The 13202-nt window shown below is 40.7% G+C and overlaps 1 long non-coding RNA gene across 2 annotated transcripts in view; it reads left to right on the top strand.

Moving 5' to 3' along the window:
* The first annotated feature begins 275 nt into the window (after positions 1 to 275).
* The window catches only part of LOC112544066 (uncharacterized), an 81278-nt gene continuing 68351 nt past the window's right edge, over positions 276 to 13202 (top strand). Inside the window, exon 1 of one of the 2 annotated variants that reach the window (XR_012901269.1) lies at positions 276 to 529. This is a non-coding gene — a long non-coding RNA (uncharacterized LOC112544066). Of the gene's footprint in view, positions 530 to 7794; positions 11284 to 13202 lie in introns of those variants that run through there. The other variant, XR_012901271.1, reaches the window with a different exon arrangement.

Raw genomic sequence — 13202 nt, 5'->3', positions numbered from 1 at the left:
CACGCCTTGCAAGGCTCCCTCCCGCCGCGCATCAGCCCCAGCCGGGGGCGGCTCCTCTGCCGGGACACTCGGCCGCGGCCGGGCGGCCGGACCCCTGCGGGCGGGCGGCGGGGCACCCCGGCCCGCACACTCACAGGCTCGGGCAGCCCGGCCCGCGCGCGCACGTCACTCGGGGCAGCAGCAGCAGCGCGGCCCGTGCCCGCCCAGCCCGCGTCACCCGCACCCAACCCCGCCGGCTTGTTCCGCTCCCGCAGGCTCAGGCTAGTTGCGGGGGGGGGGGGGGGGGGGGGGCGCAGGGCCTATTTTTAGCTCCTCTCATTGGTATCGTCCAGATGGTTCTTCCATCCCCCCTCCCGTCGCAATGGTAGGGCCCACCGAGGGGGTCAGAGAACTGAGCATGCCTGGCCAGGCTCCGGGAGTCCCACAGCCCAGAGGCGCCGGCTGAGCCCGGGAGCGCGCGTGCGCGTGCGCGCTCTCCACGCAGCGCGGGACCCGGCCGGCAGCAGGCGCAGCACTCCCCGGCCGCCAAGTAAGTTTGGGTGGGTGGGTGAGTGGCTGCGCGAGAGCCTCTGCCAGCGCCCGGCCCCGCAGCTGTGCCCGAGCCGCCTGCCCCGCCGCGCCGCTCCCGGTGCCCTTGACTTGCCGCCGCTGCACAGAGGCAAGGGTGCCCGGGGGTCGGGTGCCGGGCGGGCTGGGAGGAGCGGGGGCTCCGGGCATTTGGCCGGACTGTGCTGGGACTGAGCAATGCCCCTGGCAGCAGCCGGCTCTTTAATAAGCCTCGCTAAACCGCAGCGGGAATTGGGGTTTTTTTTTTTGGGGGGGGGTGATTACTTTGCATCAGAGCTGCCGGAGATGGACCGCAGCTCCTGAGACAGCAGTATAGCCACGCGCAGCCCAACCCAGCCCTGCCTCCGCGCACCCCGATGCTGGGGCGGCCAGAGAGGTGGCGGTGGTAGATGCAGCTCCGAGGGGTGTCTAGCTGTGTCCGTCCTCCTTCCTTGCAACGGGGTGTGTGAGTGAAGTGAGTGAGAGAACCCAGGTAGAATATGTCCAAGTTCAGCCTTGGCATTACAGCAGTAGGTATGTTACATCGTGTAACTTTAAAGTTGGGTGATCGTTGCTCCATTTACTGAGAATCTGAGAACAGCGAGTAGCATCTCTGATGCTTAGGAAGCATTGGGGAGATGATATAGCAGAAGCTGCATGTGATTCTCTATCGTCATGTCACGGATTTCCTTCTCTCTCGTTGGGGAATCCATCGGATTGTTGCCTGCTGGAGAACATGCAGTCTGTCTGTCCTTGCAAATTTCACAACTTAATTTCAGTCGATGAGTTATTATTCAGATTAGCCCATTTTCCCTTAGAGGAAATTGACATGCCCTTGCAGTCAGCAGGACTTTAACATCATCAGTTGTTTGCTATCTTAAGAAGTCCCCTGGTCTTTTTACATTCCTTAATGAGAGGCTGTTTACTGATCTGATCAGAAGACTCTGCATTTCTTTCTCTGCTGGCATGTTCCAATGGAGATGCACTTTTGCACTGTGCTTATTTATTCTTGGTAGAGCAGCCTCCTGAAATATGCATATCTGGCAAGACGATTATGTCAGTGGTGCTATTGTTCTCTAGTAATTATTATTAAAGGGAGAGTTTAAGTATATTGATGTGCAAATGCTTTACCAAAGGTAAACTGCAACCAAACAGTCAAAAATGAAGAATGAGAAGCAAATGCAAAAACTAAGTTGTTTTTGTAATTTAAAAAAAATCAAATTACATTATAAATTGTTATAATGCAGTAAACAAATAACTATTAAAATAATGAAATTTTACAGGCATTCTGATAAAACAACAATGCTACAATGGGAAATAAAATCTTACTGGATTAAAATTTATTTTCTGCATTAAACATTACAGTACATTAATTCTTTGTCATTTTTACTATGAAAGAAATATAGTGCGATTGATACTGATGAAGTGCTTTCTTCATTAAATGTCGGACATTGTGGAGTATCTTGCTAAGTGTTAAACTAAAATAAATTTTTAATCTCAAAGAATGGCTAGTGATATTTAACCTAATAAGGATGAGACCTATTTTAAATATGTGTATACAGTTATTTTAAGTGATGCTTGTTAGTTATGTGCGTCAAAACATTTTGGGTGAAACCAACTTTATTTTATTAATCTATAAACTAGCCATTTTAGTTCACCTTCTTTCTTATATAGGCCTTACGTTGCCAAAAATCAGAAGAATTTCAGGACCTCTTTCTCCTTTCATATAGAGGTGGGAAGTTATTTGCAGATTTTATATCAGTTACCCATCTTACTGAAGTGATTTAATAATGGAGAAAATAATACTTTGGGATACTTCTGTGGAATTCAGGACAACTGTTGTTTATGAACTATTTGTTAGGCTACTGATTTGTGTAGGTATCTTACAGGGAGCTGTTTTGTAATGCAAATTTATTGGTGGACAGTTTCTGGTATTTTTCCATTTGATAATATGATGGGGACTTATCCATTCACATTGTTTGATTCTGAAAACAAATATATGACTGTGCACATTGAATGAATTGTAGTGGGACTCATGGAAAATAAATGTGCGCACATGTTTAAATGTTTGCAGGTCAGGCCTAATTCATTTAGCTAGTAGCTTGTAAAAGTTGTGGTCCCAAATAAGGTCCCAAATTTTGCTAGTTTTGTGACATTTACTTGACTACAAGTAAACTAGTGTTATTCTGGATATGGTGGGAGTTGCAGGTGGGAACTGAATACTGTAGTGTGTTTCTCTCTCACCCATCTTCCATGTTCACGCATGAAAAGAAAAAAGGAAGAGAAGGAAAGAAGAACTTGGATTACTTGTGCTGACAACATAGTGAAAATTTTTGAGCTTTTCAACTTTGAGTTGGACCCAGCATTTGATTTTCTTTGAGCTGAGGTCACAAATCTTATTTAAATCCAAGGAATTATCAAAACATTAAAAATGCTTCAGTTTATACAACTAACTGTCAAGGCTAAATATATTTAATTGGAGGCACTTCTACATTGGTGAGTGCATAAGTACCTCTCGACTTCTAATGAATGTATTTTATTCATAAGGGACCTGACCCAAAACGAAGGTAATTTAATGGAAAAACTGCAGTGGACTGTGGGTCAGGCTCAAGCTATATAAATTTATAGCTGAATTAGTGATTACTGTAAGAATGTCTATATATGTGTAGATGACTTTTAAATTTTAATTTGCATAGTGAGACTAATCCATACTCAGAGAAGACAGTCTTTGATGTCCAGAACTCAGCCCAGTTAACAGAAATATTAGTGTTGGGTCACGTTGTCTGTAAAAGTTTGGTTATCAGCACATAGTTATTTTCTGCCTCTACTCAGGCAGTGAAAGATGCAAATTTTCTGCCTCCATGTGTAATATGGAAAGGAAATTAAACACTTATATCACCAGCTCTTTGGAGAGTAATAGTGCTGTGTAAAGAGATGTTAAAATAATTATTGTAGTTACAACCTTTAGTTTTAAAATGAATTTATTAATAATGCCCTGAGACATTTCCTAGGGAAATAATGATTCCTGGAGGTTAACAGTCAGAAGCCAAATTGTAAGGTTATCAACATTTCCAGTGAGCTATTATGTCACAATAAAGTCTCTTAGCATTCTTTGTTATTTTTAAATACCGTATGGGATTTCTTTATTTCTTGTTTCTCAGTGAGCCTGCTATTTTCTTCAGTCTAGTGTAGCAAAAATATTAAATTAATAGTTGAAATAAATACCAGAGCTGGCAATTTGCAGTGATAGTTACTGCCATTGCAGTCAAATACAACTTAGTGGTGAGGTGAGTTAACTGAGGAGGGCACTTGGTGCGTTTGAACTTGTTAGGCTGTTAAAAGTGGAAACTTGAACTTTTATGTTTATTAGAGACACTGATATCTAAATTGAGAGGACTTCCTTTTGTGTTGCAGCACAGCAAGGTCTGTGTCATGGAGGTGCTTTTAGTAGGACTGAAAGCTATTGCAATTAGAGAGTGGATGAAAGCGTACTTGAGAAACAAAAAGAAGACACATTGTTGAAGTTCTTGGGGCACCTCTTCAGATGGAGTAAATTGTCATTATTACACTAATTTCAATGGAAGAATGACTTCATGGCAGCTGAAAATATGCTTTCTTCCATGTTGAATTTAAAATTTATTTTTCTCTTGCATCTACCAACTTTATTCAAGAACAGACATAAATAAGGAGAGGATACAGTATCCTGTGAATGTTAACTGCTTTCTCTCCCAAACAGGAAATACAAACTAGATTATATTCAGATCTTACTGATTGAGCAGAGTCTAGAAACCATGAAGGTTATAAGTGTTTATATGTGGTGGCAGTAGATGATTAGTAAGTTCCCTGTTACATATAAATATCCCTTGTGTACTTTCCTGTTACACTCACAAGCAAAATAATCATGCAATGACTTCTGTTACTTATCCTTTTTTGTTAATGTTGACAAACACAAAATTGCTATGTGGATTGTTTGCTAGTTTTAATCTGCCACTTATAAAAGCAGAGGAAGGAAGAAAAATAGAGTAAAGATAGAGATGTGCAGAGAAACAAATAGAGGACATTGTTAATGTTAACATTATTTTTGAATCATGGCCCAAATCCTTAGCTAAGCTGCTTGCGTGACATGCTTTCTAAGGAGCCCTATGACTCCTCTTAGGAGCCAGTGCTTCCTAAGCAGCAAAAGGGTCCCTTGCTGTTAACTCTTTCTTCTCTTCATTATTGCAGTCAGACATAAATGTCAGATGATTTGTATTTACAGCATTGTGGCCATGCTGGTCCCTGGATGTTAGAAAGAAGGCAGCGGGAGGTAAAACATCTGGTGGTGAAAGAGTCAAGCTTTCGAGCTACACAGAACTTGACTTCAGGCCATTCTGGTAATAGTAATAGAATCATAGAACACTTGAACTGGAACGGACCTGAAGAGGTCCTTGAGTCCAGTCCCCTGCCCTCACGGCAGGACCCAGTACCGTCTAGATCATCCCTGATAGATGTCTATCTAACCTGCTCTTAAATATCTCCAGAGATGGAGATTCTACAACCTCCCTAGGCAATTTATTCCAGTGTTTAAACACCCTGACAGGAAGCTTTTCCTAATGTCCAATGTAAACCTCCCTTGCTGCAATTTAAGCCCATTGCTCCTTGTTCTATCCTCAGAGGCCACGGAGAACATTTTTTCTTCCTCCTCCTTGTGACATCCTTTAGATACTTGAGAACAACTATTGTTGAGGAAGGCCCTTTGTTGATGTCTAGACAGAAGTGGGGCTGGAGATGGGTTCTCACCATTTGACTGACAGGTAACTATAAGAACCTTAAAGGGACCGTGTACCCCAAAACAAGTTTGGAGCCAAGGTAAGTAGACAAGGGCCAAGTGATTGAAAGCTCCTTATTCACAATGGAGTTAATAAGAAAAGCTTACCAATCTTCCTGCTCATGTGGCAAAATAGCCTGACCTTAACTGAGATCCAGATACTCAGCAGGAGGGAGAAAGAGATGGTATCAGGAATATATGCATGGTATGCTGCTGCTAGTTACCATATGTACAATGTGCCTCAGGTGGCATTTGACCAGTATTCATCTCTGAACTTGATCTGAGGAGTGGATCATTAATTGTCCAGGTTGGGTATTGACAAGGGAGTATGATGTGAATGTTGATCCACGTTCCCCCATGATATGCTTTGATGGAGGAATGAGTTGCTTCTTCTCTGGACAGTTCCATGACTTCTAGCTGATGAAAGTGGAACAGATTTCTTCTTTTCCCCATACAGATAGGGTCCACCTGACATTAGATACAATCAGATGGATCCACAGTAAGTTTATGCATTTCGATTAGAGTTTCTTGCCTTTTATGGATAAGTACTTCAAGGTTCCACGTATTTCTTTAAAATTTATAGACAGGGCAACAAAACAGAATATTGCATACTAGTTTACAAACTTGTCAAATCAAATTTAGAAAATTAACATATGAGGGGGAAATTAAAATTAGTAATTTCAGAGAAATAATTTCATTCATGCTTGGTATTCATTTATAGATTCATAGAGTCTAAGGCCAGAATGGACCATTGTAATATAGTCTAACCTTCTGGATAATGCAGGACAGAGGACTTCCCTGAATTAATCCTGTTTGAGCTAGTGAATATGCTTAAGGAAAACATCTGATCTTAATTTTAAAAGTTCTAGGTTTGGAGAGTTCACCACAACATTTTGTAAATTGTTGACACTCATGTTAAAATTTGCAGCTTGACAAGAGTTCATTATTTGGCTAGGAAATATAAGTGAAATTTGAATAATTCAGTATGGAAACAAAACATTGCTTTGACAATCTACATCCTTAAGTACTGTTTGTTATGAGTAAGTGTTGCATAATCAGGCCTGTAAATTTTTGTTCCAGTGTGTTTATTCAAAACAATGTGCTTCTGAAAAGCAGAAGTACTAGAAGGCTGCCCTTCATGTATCTAGAGCCAGATATGTTCCAGAATTTTTAATAAATTACATTTCATTCTTTCCAGAGAATCAACAAACTATTCAGATTAAAGAATAATCCTTAAAAATAATGTAACCCTAAATCACCTTGAACTAGTACTAATCAAGACATTCCAGAAAACTCACAAAATTGAACATCCTATATGAAGTGGTTAGCAAAAAAAGGATATTTTAAAGAATTGGGGCATTTTCAGAATTGTCTCTAGTTCACTATATCCCAAATCTTTGGTGGACCATGTTCTTATGCTATAATTGATTATTGGCCAAGTCATGCTTTCCCTAGAGTCTCAGAAGTCAACAAGAGCTTTGTCACTGAGTGCAAGTTTCTATAGGAGGCAGTGCATCAGAGGGGTCATTCATGGGACTTGATTTGGAAGAGTGAGCTATGCAATAGCATGCCAGCAGGAAAGTAAACAGTTTTGGAGGGGGGCATAGAAAATATCCCTTGAAGGAGATAAACTTGAATTCTGTGCAATTTCCTGTGTTTGGGGCCTTCCTACAGTGGTTTGTAAACCACAGCTGTTGCTACAGTGAGTAGATATTTAAGATCCCATAACACTTATTAGAAGAATAAGTATTTTCTCTGGTGTCCTGGGTTGCTATTTGCTCAGTGATGCTGTTTGTGAAGATATATGCAGTGAAAAGGTATCCATATGGCCCTCCTTATTAGGCAAGACATCATTCCAGAGTATCCCCAAACAAAATGAGTACAGTTTTGCTACTCCATGATTAGAATACCAACTCCATTAAACAAATGATTTAGATTCAATCCTTTTAGCAGTCTATTAAGGAAGCTATACTGTGTGTATGTGTGCATGCGTAAATGTTTGTTAATGTAATACATAAATTAAATGCCGTTTTTGTGTGGCTGCTCTGCATGTGGAAGTGCCATTGAAATCAAAAGAAGCTCTGTGTGCAGAGCAGTTCTGGGATCAAATCTTATTTTTATAAAACCCTAAGGTTGCAGTGGTATGAAACCATTTCACAAGTAAAATATGCATTGAATTACTCATTAGAATGGAAATTTAAAAAGGTCTGAAAAATACTACAGGTACAGAAAGTCTGACCAGATGTATCTTTTGTCATCATGAGTGCATCCTCAAAAACAATGTTAAATATGTAACTAAGACAAACTAAAGCAGATTTCAAATCACCAGTTATGGAGGAACAATGTTTATTTTCTTTAGGGATCACAAGTGGTAATAGCTGTCTAGGTTAAAAGAAGAGTCGGGCGGGGGGGAAGGGAATACATTTTTTTTTCCTGTTCATTTCTTTTTTTTACCACCTTGTGAATGCTAAATTGGTCTGTGTGTTTGATTTATTTTTTTTTTTTTTTAATTTTCTCCTCTAGGATTTTATGTCCATATTCTGCTACTGTGCCCTGCATCTTTCTCCCTAATCCAGCCCAATATGTCTGCAATTTCTTATCCTCCAGGCTGCTTACTAAAATACTTTTTCCTGAAGCCCTATAAACCTGAATTCCCACATCTCTGAGAGGTTTTAACAAGACTGATGATGTGCTTTGTGAGCACAATAATGGAGACAGTATAAGACACTATGTAATTAAATGAAATAATAAGAAATACAACCCCTCCACTCAAGATCACAGAAGTAACATCACATAGGTAGCTCTTAATTGCTCAATCATTTTACTATATATTGCATCCCACCTTTTTTGTATGTGTTGTATACGTAAATTATAAGCATTTTGAAGTTACAATTTTATTTTCTTACAGGTCTGCAAAGTACTTACCATGCTTAATTGGCAGTATAGAAACTGTTTGTTCCATAAATATGGAGTCTACTTTCCAGAACTGAAAACACTCATTGATACACTTATCTTGCAATTTGAAAGGACTGCTTATTGAATTCCAAACTCCTGAGTACAGTAGATAAGATCTTCACCTGCTGTAAATTGTTGTTGTGCCATTTTACAATAAACAAGAATCTAGCCCCCTCAGTCTTAGTGTAAGATCTGGGGAAAACATTGAAAGAAAAAAACTGTCGATAAGTTATTGGAGAAGCAGTCATACTTATCTGATCATTTCATGTTGGAATGAAAGGAAATTAATAGTGCATCCATATGTAGATTCCTTCTATCAGATCTCACTTTACATTCATTTTATTTTTACTTCTTCATACTAACAAGTTATTGATTTCTAAATGTGTTTTGAAAAAAAATCTGTTGATGAGCCTGAAGCACATGTGAGCAAAACTGCTCATATGTTATTTCAATTGCAAGTAACTTTACTCCTCGGGATAAGTGTTTTCAGATTTGGGTCCAAAATATGGAAGACAGAATACATATTTTCTATCCATTCCTTTAAATCACTGCTCTGGTTTTTTAGAAATTGTTTGACTAATCATTGGAGCTGGATTCTGCCACCCTTGCTCACTGTAAGTAGTAACTTAGTTCACAAGTAGTCTTCCTTGATTCATCTGTAAATATCTGGAAGAAAATAAAGTGGTAAGTAACAGCCAGCATGGATTTGTAAAGAACAAATCATGTCAAACCAATCTGATATCCTTCTTTGATATGATAACAAGTCTTGTGGATAAGGGAAAAGTGGTGGACATGGTATACCTTGAATTTAGTAAGGCCTTTGATATGGTCTCTCATGATCTTCTTATTAATACATTAGGCAAATACAACTTAGATGGGGCTACTATAAGGTGGGTGTATAACTGGCTGGATAACCATTCTTAGAGGGTAGTTATTAACCATTCACAATCCTGCTGGACAAGTGGGGTTCATCAGGAGTCAGTTTGGGACCAGTTCTGTTCAATATCTTCATCAATAATTTACATATGGGCATAGAGAGTACACTTATTATGTTTGCAGATGATACCAAGCTAAGAGGAGTGGCAGCTGCTTGGGAGGTTAGAGTCATAATTCAAAATGATCTGGACAAACTGGAGAAATGGTTTGAGGTACATAGGATGAAGTTTAATAAGGACAAATGCAAAGTATTCCACTTAGGAAGGAACAATCAGTTTCACACATTCAGAATGGGAAGCGACTGTCTAGGAAGGAGTACTGCAAAAAGGGATCTAGGGGTCATAGTGGACCACAAGCTAAATATGAGTCAGCAGTGTGACACTGTTGCCAAAAAAAAAAAAAAAAAGCAAACATGATTCTGGGATGCATTAACAGGAGTGTTATGAGCAAGACACGAGAAGTCATTCTTCTGCTCTGCTCTGCACTGAGTAGGCCTCAATTGGAGTATTGTGTCCAGTTCTCGGCACCACATTTCAAGAAAGAGAAATTGGAAAAGGTCCAGAGAAGAACTACAAAAATGATTAAAGGTTTAGAAATCCTGACCTATGAAGGAAGACTTAAAGAACTGGACTTGTTTAGTTTGGAAAGGAGAAGACCTGAGTGGGGACTGATAGCTGTTTTCAGGTATCTAATAGGGTGTCAAGGAGGAGGGAGAAAAATTGTTCTCCTTGGCCTCTGATAAGACAAAAAGCAATGGGCCTAAACTGCAGCAAGGGAGGTTTAGGTTGGACATTAGAAAAAACTTCCTGTCAAGGTGTTTAAACACTGGAATAAGTTGCCTGGGGAGGTTGTGAAATCTCCATCTCTGGAGATATTTAAAAGCAGGTTAGATACACTTCTATCAGGGATGGTCTAGATGGTACGGGGTCCTGCCATGAGGGCAGGGGACTGGACTTGATGAACTCTTCTGGTCCCTTCCATTTCTAGTATTCTATGATTTGCACCTTATTCTGAGTAGTGCCCTTATTTCAGTGTGAATACGAGAAGCAGAATGTGGATACCTTGGTTAATAGCAGTTTTAGTCAGAGAATATATGCTGATTGAAAATGTATTACATTTCAAAATAAACCTCATTATTATTATTATTTGGTGGCATAGTGTAATACAGGAATACTCGGAGCCACGACTCCTGACCCCCCCCCACAGTGAGTTCTCCATTGCTCCCACACTCCCTGCGGAGGCCGGGACAGGAGACCTCTGTGAATACATGAAACCACAATTCATGGAATTCCTATTCGCAATATTGTAATGTTAATACTGTGTAATATTGTAATGTTAAGGGTTAGTCACCCATCTGCATTTAAAATATAAAACACAGTTGGTGAAACTCTGTGGTGATTTTCATGTTAAATGGAAATTACATAGTGTTCTTGGAGCTAAGAAATGCTCTTGTAAGCATTTTGGGTCTGACTGAATTCTCAGACCAGTCTTGCACCGATGAAACACTTGTTGATTCCAGTGAAGGTACTTCTGATTCTGACTATTGAGAGGAGCCAAGACATTGACTTAGTACTCAGAGAACTAGTTAACAATGGTATTATTTATTTAAAACCTACAAGTCTAGTTACATTTCTGCATAAGAAATGTTGTAAAGGGATGTTATAGAGACGTTTGTTGTTGGTTTATTTAAAATGTCCCTGATATATGCTGTAGTGACATAAACAAACATTGTGTTAGGGCACTTTTAGGGAAGGCTGAATTTGTGTTTCCCCCGTCCCCCCGGTCTAATAGGACCAAGAGAAGAATGATGTCCAGCGGTTAGAACCTTAAACTGGGTGTAATGTGCATCTGGCAAGACTAACTGAACCAACTGCCAAATTATCTATTAATAGTAGTTTCCAAGAGGTCTTCATGTTTAACCCTGTGACAAAGTGCAGAAGCATTATCTGGTTCCCAGTAAACTAGGGGTTAATTCAAACTCCCTTCCTTTTTGTCAGGTTCTGCTGGACTGACAGAAAGATGAGAGTGCCTAAGGAAAGGTAGGGCTCCTTATTCTGGCTCTGAGGATTCTCTTAGAACAGAAAACGTGTTTGTTTCCCCCCTTTTTGCGTATGTTATGTCATCTGGCTTACGTATAACAAATATTCTCTCCTGCTTCAAAGTCCTCACTGCCTGTAGCTGTGATTTGTTTTGCTCATCCATCTCACTAGGGAAGAAACAATTGCCTCTCTATGTTTACCTGTTGCTGACAGTTGAGCCTATTCTATCTGTCTCCCTTAGTATTCTCACATTAAATAAGTTGGAAGAGAGGCTAGGTCCCTAGAGAGCCTCTTAGGTGAGCATACTGAAGTCTTAAGAAGCAGTTGCCACCCTGATTTTGAGTGTGTTTTGAGAGGAAACATTGAGGCTATTTGAATAGCATTACTGAGGTACCGTGTTGTAGGAGAATTCTTTTTATGTAAAGGGAGTTCCCTGGTAGCCTAATCCATAAGCTGTATCTCCTTTTCGAACTGGTGGGGCCATCACATGGCATTGATTAGTGGAGCCATTTATTTAAAGTCCTGTTTGCAAAAAAATAAACCTGCATGAATTTTGACCATGGAGCGACCTCCTTTTCACTATAAGAATCTTGTAACACCTGCTCAGGCCAATTCAAAGAGTGAAGATAGAGATTGTAGCACTGGTAAGTTAAAGTTGCCTGATGCTTCTTATTCTGAGACCCTGTCTTCAGTTGTTTATATCTTTGCCAAATTGTAACTGTTCTGGTTGAAATTTTCCATGTTGCGGGTCTGTTTCAGGCTATCTTTGTGTGGGTCTTTTACAGGGAGGAGAGACAGCCTCAACTAAAGCCGTTTAGCTGTTTCTGAGAACAAAGCTAGGGGAAAAAGTAGGAGTTTGCCATATAACAAAAATCTTACAACTGTTCTAGAATACTGACTTGAGACTTAGCAGGAATGTCTCCCTGGTGTCAGGGATGTGTCTTTTGATACCTCTATTAAAATTTGTCCAAATTTTGTCAACCTAGAAGTCTTGGAAAAACCTCAGTTTTAATATGATCTGTGGAGATTTGTTACATGTTGACAGCCAAAGATGCTGTCTGTACTGGTCATGCCGTAGCCCAGGAATACAGAGGCTGAGCTGGACTTTTTCTGCAGCTGTTTCTCCTTTCTGCCAGAATCTGTTGTGGCAAAGAAACTGAGAGAAGGGAGAGAAGGTATCCTGTGCTCAGTATGTTTCCCCCCACCTTTGCCCTAGCAGACTTCATGCAGACCAAAACAAAGGCAATCAGGAGCTGGTGGTGAGGGGGTACTGAAACTGGTGGACATAGAAAGTGGAAGTTAAGCAGGGAAAGTAGGATGGAGTGGTGATTGGAGGGGGGCTGAGGTCAGGTGAAGAACTAAGGGTCTTGCAGCATGGGACTAGCTGGGCAAAGAACCTTTGAGGGGGATACTGGGAAGGAGACTGGAAGTAGGAAGGGGAGAGTGGGGAGGGAAACTGGGTTGAGGATTTGGGTGGGGGAGACATGTGCCTGTACCATTCCTGTCTCATGTTGGGGGTGCGTGTGTGGGGGGGGGGGGGGGAGAGAGAGAGAGAGGAGTCTGTATCTTCCCTTTCCTCCTCTGACACGCTTCCTTCCAGAGCCTAGAATGAAACGAAGATTCCTGAATCTCACTATACCTCTCCTGTCACCAAGGGTCTGTGAAATCCTCTGGCACAGTGTGTGTGCTTCTCTTTTAACTGTGGTCCACCTAGAACATGGCAACCTTCTGCTGCTATCAGGTAATCCCTTAACTCAAGTGGCAGAGGGTGTTCTGTGTTCCACCTCTGTTGATGACCCTAATAAGAGTTAAGATGGTCATACATGGTAGGATTTCTGTTATTGCAGTAATTTTAAAAAATATATAGAGAATTTACACCTACAAATATGTTTAAAAGCATGGTAAGTTTGTAGAGTAAG

This window comes from Pelodiscus sinensis, chromosome 2 (genome assembly GCF_049634645.1).
Source record: "Pelodiscus sinensis isolate JC-2024 chromosome 2, ASM4963464v1, whole genome shotgun sequence".
NCBI classification, from domain to species: Eukaryota; Metazoa; Chordata; order Testudines; family Trionychidae; genus Pelodiscus; species Pelodiscus sinensis.
Note: the sequence above shows the minus strand (reverse complement) of the source record. Positions and strands in the feature narration are given on the sequence as shown.